Here is a 9291-nt window from a genome sequence, read left to right as displayed (position 1 = left end):
AAAAAGTCATTTGAAAATTAATGTTATAGATGCTGAGTGTTTTAAATGGGACAGAAATTAAGTCTTCACTTCATTATGTTTTATCACTCAAGAATTGTCCAATGTTACCAGGTTCTTTAGTAGCTGATATAGTGTCCAGGAACTGCCAAATAGCAGTGATCAGCCTGTACTGGATATGCTAAGTCTTATATGTGAAGGATTTGGTATATCTTGTCCACAAGTTCTACAACTTTCATCACTGTTGCGCATTGAAAAAGCTTGCCTATCCATCTATATAAAAACACAGTTCTGGATTCAACTTGCTTCACAAGTATATAAATGGCAGCGTGCGTCCAGTAAAGTTGGCGAGGAACCAGTCCAAAGCTGTGCCTTCCTGAAACATGTAAAATAAAATAAAATGTAATAAAGGACATTAATTTCATGGATTGGGACTATTCAAGTGAAATAAAGCTGCCTTAAAATAGAAAATCCACCACCTTTTCATTGTATCAACCATAAATCAAAATTTGTTTGGTACTCGAAAGTGATGAAGCAGATGGAAGGTTTAAAACACAAACAACTAAATTTATGCATGTCTTATTTTTAAACTGTCTATAATTGGTCAGATGGTATATAACGAAAAATGAAAACTCTTGCTGAAATTCTTGAAATATTAAAGCAAATATGACATATTTACATGTAATTTACATGGTAATCACCCATTGCATTGGCATTTCTACTTTCATGCGATTTTGCAAATATTTAAAATATCTTTATAATTATTATATTATTATTCCTGTGATAGCGGGCAATGCTATTTTCAAGGGGACACAAACTTTAGGAGACAAGAATTTACAGAAATGGTAAACAAGATAATTATAAGATTCGCGATAAGTTCACGATAGCCAACACCTGTCGGTGAGGATAAGGGGTTATATAGGGGGTTTCCCCTTGGCATTTGAGGTTTCATGAACTACACATTCAATGAACTACATGTATTCTGAAATGCACAAAGAAATTGGCAAGTTAAATGCAACATTATTGATAGAAATTTACCTGTTGACTGACGTTCGTGCATCTTTCTTCAATACCTTTCCTGGAAAGAGGTAGGGCAGCACAAAAATCCCAAAGTCACATCTGATCTGTAAATAAAATATAGGTCAATATTATAAATGCACTGAAAAAGAAAACTGCCTATGGAAAACAATTTCAAGTGATATTTTGAAATGGTTTCACTCTCCTACTCCATATAACTGCAAAAAAAGTTATGTGGCACGAGTCAACATCAGGATCAGGGACGTAGCAAGAGCTTTGGGGCATATGGACAAGGAGTAGTGTGAGGCCTTCTAAACATCTCCTTTCAGCCCTGATCCCTATCCACTTCATTTTCGCTTTTGCTCGGGGCCCATGGACTTTGTCCACCCTATCCGCTTGCTACATGTACGCCCCTGGTCCCCGGGCCTGGTCCACATCAGCGTATGTACTTCGAGGTTGCTCAGACTAGTACATTAGTTACGATCGCAAATACACAGCTAGCATGGTGAGCCGATGACAATTACTGATAAGCTTAACTAACTTAAAAACCTGTCTATATCCGGTTCAAATCATACAATAAGATTTCTAAATTGTGTAACAGGTATATGGACATAAAGTTATGAATAATAGTAATGAAATTAGTACCTTCAAACATTGGTTGTACTGCTGACAAACTCCATTCCACCAGCAGACACTGCACCCGCATCCCGGCTCCGCTTTTATACGCCATGATGACATGAATTTTAATACGTCGTCGAATTAAACTTACTCCGCGTGTTGAATTTACTACGCGATTTGAGTAAAATACAATGTGGCGATTAAAATATTTTACTTCTTTCCATTGACCATTTTTACTCTGGCAAAGAGTTGTGTCAAATATCGTCTTTTACTCGTTGATGAGTAAATAATTGGTCTATTTTTTAATCAACATACTTTAGTCGGTAGCACTTTACTCCTTATTTTTTGCTGTGTAGTGTCCATCTCTACAGCGTGATTTTCTAGCTGCGCTTTTAGATAAAATACAAAAGTTAGAGCTACTACAACACATTTTTCAGTCACAAAAGTAAATTTAATTCCCTTTGTGATCTATTGTGGTATTTTATTCCACAGAAAGCGACATAATGCCACCATTTTACACCATGTTTATGAAAGTCCATATCTTCATAAACTGTGTTTGTGGTCATTTATACTAATTTTATTACACTGGCTATTTGTTCTATTAGTTTTGTGCATATTAATGTCCATCATTTTCAATTTGTGGCAACCTTTTAGCCAGTACATATAATTTTATGATAATTCTTGTGTTTTATAAAGTTTTTACTGTATAACATGACCAAATGGAATAATTATGGGATCTTCATCACACTGTACTTGAGACGCCTTTGTAAATATTATACATATTTTGACCGTTTTCGGTGAACCATATCTTACTGTGTTTTTCAGGTCACCTACAAAAATCTGAAAATGGTCTTGACATTATTTTTTCACCACCTGTAGGTGACATTACAAACTATATGTATGCAAATTTTCAAATGATCATCGCAGCGCCTATCTGAACGAAAGCCACCTTGAATTTCAGATACAATATCATTGCATTCCAGAAAATTTGAGATGTTTTTAGTAATCAATTTTGTGTACATTTTTGAGATGCATGAGTTAAGAGTGATACCCCTATAATTATTTAGGTCTGTCTTATCACCTTTTTTATAAATTGGTATAATGACACCTTTATTCCATTCATCTGGTATAGATTCAAGTTCTATGAAACGTTTAAACATATCAAAGAGTGTATTGATTACTATCATACCACCATTCTTAACTAATTCATTTGTTATGCTATCTATACCAGGGGATTTGTTATTTTTACTTTGTGATATAATTAAGGTTATGTCGTCAATGGTTATATTAATCTTATCAAGGATTTCTTTATTACCGTGATCAGTTGAGTGACTCATTTTAAGCTTGTTAACAATTTCTTTAGTTTCTAAAAGTTCATCCCCTTCCAAATTCAAAGACATCTTGCCAAGTGTATTCCAATATTGATAAACGGCTTTCTTAATAACGTGTTTGTCATCTGTAATGACATCTGAATATACTGTGTAAACGTAGGCTGATTTGATTATATATTAATTAAATAATTTAACTTTGTTTATAGCCTTATCTAGAAAGTTGCCAAAACAGTGATTTACAATGCAGTAGCCCAATTGGGCGACTTCTGAAGATTTTAAAGATCAAAGTGGACCACAACTTTAAAACTTTTAAAACTATTAGGAATAGAACCCCTGTATTATTTTATTATATTCTTTTATTTTTTTCTTTTGCATATGACACCATCATAATTTCGATATTGTCAATTTCAGAAAAGGTTAGTCAGTTACTTACGAATACAATACGAATATAGTCATTAGAATATACGAATATCATAAGTCCGGTTTATTTTCCCCACCTGGGGTGTTTAACCGTAAAGAACTTGAACTTGGGTAGAATATAAACTTCACTATTGATTAAGACCAGTGAAAATATACACTTTTATCATTATGCCGTTCAGTCAATATTGTTCCATAAATTGCACACAATACATCTGAACGATGACCATTAACTGAATGAGTCAATTGACCAGCAGTTGCATGTCTTGTGTTTTCATTATGAGTTGTACAATTTTGCAAGATAATGTGGCGCCAGGCAATTAAGAGATTTATATACATTATTGCTTTAAAATAATAATAAGGAGTATGTAGTGTAGTGAATAATGTGTTCTCTACCAAGAACTCTTAACATGACAAGGGCTCGGTCACCCACATTTGCACAGTATTTTTGTGGGACCCGAGAGCACCACAACATCCCTCTATCTCTAAGGACCGCTATCTCTAAGGTTCGCTATCACTAATTAGTGATAGCGGGCCTGATTTAAAATTAGTTCTGGGTTCAATTCCCAGGCGGGATCACTTTTTTCTACTTGTCTCATTTATTATTTGCGACGGCGAACCTGGTGAAAAATTATGTTCATCATACACATGTTGATGAACAGCCTTTCAGTTTTAATACTCACAACAGGAAGGATGGTAATTGTTCTGAAGTTATTACTTGAGCAACTTTACATAAATCGGGAAAAAATCGCAAAGACAAGGCTGCTCAAAATAGCAGGTTTGGTCAACTTCAAAATTTGACTACTGATGTCATCTAGACATGGGGCCAATAGATGTGTATGATCAGCTTGATTGCTTTTAGTATTACTTTCTGGTATGTCACACCTTGAAGTACTAAACTGCTGACGGTCGACATTGAAATGACATTTTGAACACTTTGGCGGAGAATGTGCCTGGATGCTATGTTAACAATGATATTAATTTAAGGTCATGCAGAGTAACTACTAAAGGACTCAAAAGTTACTTTATGTAATCAAAGACATTATAGGAATTGTGCGAAACGTGTTATAACTGTAACACGGTTATTTACCGTATGTTGACATTTTGGAGAGCATTTTTTATTCATATCATAAAGAACGGATCGCGGATGTTCACCCCGGGACGTTCAATTTGAGCACAGACCCTAGAAAAAGAGGGTCTGTGATTTGAGATTACTATTTCAGAGAATGATCAAACCAATAGTGCAACCTATTGAAAAACACAGTAAGATATGGTACAACGGAAACGGTGATGCATCTTTGGATATTGCACTTGAGAACATGCATGCAGCCAATGTACGAACTTTCCTCTTTATACAAAAAAATCATATTAGTAACAATAAAAATTTTGAATGAACATACACCTTACAGTCCAAAACATCATCTGTGGCTGAAAATTAAAATTTTGATGGACAGAAATTACCCAGAATTCCATTTATGGAGGGATATCTTGTAACATCTCTGGTAATGATAATCAGCATACACAGCAAAAAATAAAAGCTCAATATTGAGTAAAATATTACTCATCACGATAGTAAAAAGGGAGCTAGTCGAATTTTGAGTAATTCTTACTCAGCTTCGGTTGATTAATTGTTTACTCAGCACATGTTGATTAAACTTTACTCAATATTGAGTAGCTCCCTTTTTTACTCAAAGATGAGAGTAAAATTTACTCTTTCACTTGGAGTAATATTTGCTCAACTTTTGTTGAGTAAAATTTACTCAATATTGAGTAGCTCCCTTTTTTACTCAAAGATGAGAGTAAATTTTACTCATTGACTATGGAGTAATATTTGCTCAACGTTTGTTGATTAAATTTTACCCAATATTGAGTAGCTCCCTTTTTTGCTCTGAAACAAGGAAACATTTACTCGTTTAACCTTGAGTAAAGGTTTACGCAAGTGTTGATTAAAACGATTACTCATTATTTGAGTAAAACTTAAGTGAAAAGATTTGCAAAATGATGAATAGTAAAGTGTTACTCAACATTTTGAGCAACATGAAACGTGAAACGTATTTTACTAAACAAATATTAAGCAAAAAACACTTTCGAGTTGTATTGGGTCTCCATCTGCAGCTGGAACAAAGCAGTATTTTAAACTAAAAGAATGAAAAGAATACAAAATTAAATATAATATTCTGCATTTTTCCTGGTTTTATTTTCAAAATAGGTATCAAATAAATCACAATATAGCATGTCTATTGTCTCATTACCCAATGTGAGCAAACATAGAATAGAAGCCGGTCACCTCTCCCAAAACTTTTGATGTGAAAAAGTCATTTGAAAATTAATGTTATAGATGCTGAGTGTTTTAAATGGGACAGAAATTAAGTCTTCACTTCATTATGTTTTATCACTCAAGAATTGTCCAATGTTACCAGGTTCTTTAGTAGCTGATATAGTGTCCAGGAACTGCCAAATAGCAGTGATCAGCCTGTACTGGATATGCTAAGTCTTATATGTGAAGGATTTGGTATATCTTGTCCACAAGTTCTACAACTTTCATCACTGTTGCGCATTGAAAAAGCTTGCCTATCCATCTATATAAAAACACAGTTCTGGATTCAACTTGCTTCACAAGTATATAAATGGCAGCGTGCGTCCAGTAAAGTTGGCGAGGAACCAGTCCAAAGCTGTGCCTTCCTGAAACATGTAAAATAAAATAAAATGTAATAAAGGACATTAATTTCATGGATTGGGACTATTCAAGTGAAATAAAGCTGCCTTAAAATAGAAAATCCACCACCTTTTCATTGTATCAACCATAAATCAAAATTTGTTTGGTACTCGAAAGTGATGAAGCAGATGGAAGGTTTAAAACACAAACAACTAAATTTATGCATGTCTTATTTTTAAACTGTCTATAATTGGTCAGATGGTATATAACCAAAAATGAAAACTCTTGCTGAAATTCTTGAAATATTAAAGCAAATATGACATATTTACATGTAATTTACATGGTAATCACCCATTGCATTGGCATTTCTACTTTCATGCGATTTTGCAAATATTTAAAATATCTTTATAATTATTATATTATTATTCCTGTGATAGCGGGCAATGCTATTTTCAAGGGGACACAAACTTTAGGAGACAAGAATTTACAGAAATGGTAAACAAGATAATTATAAGATTCGCGATAAGTTCACGATAGCCAACACCTGTCGGTGAGGATAAGGGGTTATATAGGGGGTTTTCCCCTTCGCATTTGAGGTTTCATGAACTACACATTCAATGAACTACATGTATTCTGAAATGCACAAAGAAATTGGCAAGTTAAATGCAACATTATTGATAGAAATTTACCTGTTGACTGACGTTCGTGCATCTTTCTTCAATACCTTTCCTGGAAAGAGGTAGGGCAGCACAAAAATCCCAAAGTCACATCTGATCTGTAAATAAAATATAGATCAATATTATAAATGCACTGAAAAAGAAAACTGCCTATGGAAAACAATTTCAAGTGATATTTTGCAATGGTTTCACTCTCCTACTCCATATAACTGCAAAATAAGTTATGTGGCACGAGTCAACATCAGGATCAGGGACGTAGCAAGAGCTTTGGGGCATATGGACAAGGAGTAGTGTGAGGCCTTCTAAACATCTCCTTTCAGCCCTGATCCCTATCCACTTCATTTTCGCTTTTGCTCGGGGCCCATGGACTTTGTCCACCCTATCCGCTTGCTACATGTACGCCCCTGGTCCCCGGGCCTGGTCCACATCAGCGTATGTACTTCGAGGTTGCTCAGACTAGTACATTAGTTACGATCGCAAATACACAGCTAGCATGGTGAGCCGATGACAATTACTGATAAGCTTAACTAACTTAAAAACCTGTCTATATCCGGTTCAAATCATACAATAAGATTTCTAAATTGTGTAACAGGTATATGGACATAAAGTTATGAATAATAGTAATGAAATTAGTACCTTCAAACATTGGTTGTACTGCTGACAAACTCCATTCCACCAGCAGACACTGCACCCGCATCCCGGCTCCGCTTTTATACGCCATGATGACATGAATTTTAATACGTCGTCGAATTAAACTTACTCCGCGTGTTGAATTTACTACGCGATTTGAGTAAAATACAATGTGGCGATTAAAATATTTTACTTCTTTCCATTGACCATTTTTACTCTGGCAAAGAGTTGTGTCAAATATCGTCTTTTACTCGTTGATGAGTAAATAATTGGTCTATTTTTAATCAACATACTTTAGTCGGTAGCACTTTACTCCTTATTTTTTGCTGTGTTGTGTCCATCTCTACAGCGTGATTTTCTAGCTGCGCTTTTAGATAAAATACAAAAGTTAGAGCTACTACAACACATTTTTCAGTCACAAAAGTAAATTTAATTCCCTTTGTGATCTATTGTGGTATTTTATTCCACAGAAAGCGACATAATGCCACCATTTTACACCATGTTTATGAAAGTCCATATCTTCATAAACTGTGTTTGTGGTCATTTATACTAATTTTATTACACTGGCTATTTGTTCTATTAGTTTTGTGCATATTAATGTCCATCATTTTCAATTTGTGGCAACCTTTTAGCCAGTACATATAATTTTATGATAATTCTTGTGTTTTATAAAGTTTTTACTGTATAACATGACCAAATGGAATAATTATGGGATCTTCATCACACTGTACTTGAGACGCCTTTGTAAATATTATACATATTTTGACCGTTTTCGGTGAACCATATCTTACTGTGTTTTTCAGGTCACCTACAAAAATCTGAAAATGGTCTTGACATTATTTTTTCACCACCTGTAGGTGACATTACAAACTATATGTATGCAAATTTTTAAGTAACTACCTTTACCAAAACAAAAGTTATGACCCAACAGGTAGAACTTTTTGAATGACCCTCGTATATTCCTAACAGCACGTTTTTGAAGTTTACAAATTCGATCCAAATGTGTTTTACATGCGTTTCCCCACGCTATAATGCCATAGTTTACATATGGTAGAACAAGTGTACAATAAAGGGTATACAATACATATCTTGGTACAAAATGTTTCAGTTTATTAATAATTCCAATATTTCTGGATATTGTCATTGAAACTCCCCTATTTGGTCCTTCCATGTTAAGTTTTCATCAATTTGAACTCCAAGAAATTTGCTTTTATTTACTCTTGTTAAGCTTGTTCCATCCATGTATTGTATGTAACTTTCAAATTTGAACAAATTTTATCTTTCCCCAGAGTAGGCCAGTGCACATAAACAGTGCATCCGGCCGGATTCGAACCGGCGACCTTCGTATAACCGGCACGACGCTCTAACCAACTGTGCTAAGGAAGCACGCTGGAGAAGAGCGGAAGATATAAATCTATAGGTATTAGGTTCGAATGGTGTTCGTCACATTCCTAGCGGAAGGCATCAGAACTGCATATTTATAACAAATACACGAAGTCACATAAGTATGAATAATTTTCAACTTTCAAATCTGGAACTCGCTACATTAAATTGACCGGTGTTTTATTGTTTTTTTGGGGCTATCGTCCCGGGGCTATCGTATCAAATGAGATGTCAAAATGCGCAGAAATTAATTCTACTTCCAAAGCATTTTACAGATTTGTAATAAAATTCCCTTTCCCCATTGTCTCCTTCTCCTCTCCCTCTCCCCTACACACTATTCCACTCCACTTTCGAGCTCGCCTCTTCCCCTCCTTCCCTCTCTACTTCCAATGCTATCTGTTTTTCTTTCTCCCTCCCATACCTCTCCACACACACTCGAGTAATAAATAATTTGAATAAAAAAAGTCAAATAGCCTATATTGGAAGTCATATAACCTTCTATCGATCCTCCTGCATGCGATAAGCACATGAATAGATATTGCTTATATCACGCGCATTTTACACC

General features: G+C 34.8%; 2 long non-coding RNA genes across 2 annotated transcripts; both read right to left on the bottom strand.

Moving 5' to 3' along the window:
• Positions 1 to 254: 254 nt before the first annotated feature.
• Positions 255 to 1983, bottom strand: LOC140158201 (uncharacterized). The gene is made up of 3 exons (XR_011859722.1): positions 1660 to 1983; positions 1036 to 1121; positions 255 to 373 (listed from the first exon to the last, which is right to left on the bottom strand). It is a non-coding gene; the product is annotated as an uncharacterized lncRNA (long non-coding RNA).
• A 3979-nt stretch (positions 1984 to 5962) lies between these two features.
• Positions 5963 to 7550, bottom strand: LOC140158200 (uncharacterized). The gene is made up of 3 exons (XR_011859721.1): positions 7350 to 7550; positions 6726 to 6811; positions 5963 to 6062 (listed from the first exon to the last, which is right to left on the bottom strand). It is a non-coding gene; the product is annotated as an uncharacterized lncRNA (long non-coding RNA).
• Positions 7551 to 9291: the final 1741 nt, after the last annotated feature.

The sequence above is a fragment of the Amphiura filiformis genome, chromosome 8 (assembly GCF_039555335.1).
Source record: "Amphiura filiformis chromosome 8, Afil_fr2py, whole genome shotgun sequence".
Classification (NCBI taxonomy): Eukaryota; Metazoa; Echinodermata; class Ophiuroidea; order Amphilepidida; family Amphiuridae; genus Amphiura; species Amphiura filiformis.
The sequence above is the reverse complement of the archived record's forward strand: the minus strand, read 5'-3'. Positions and strand labels throughout refer to the sequence as shown.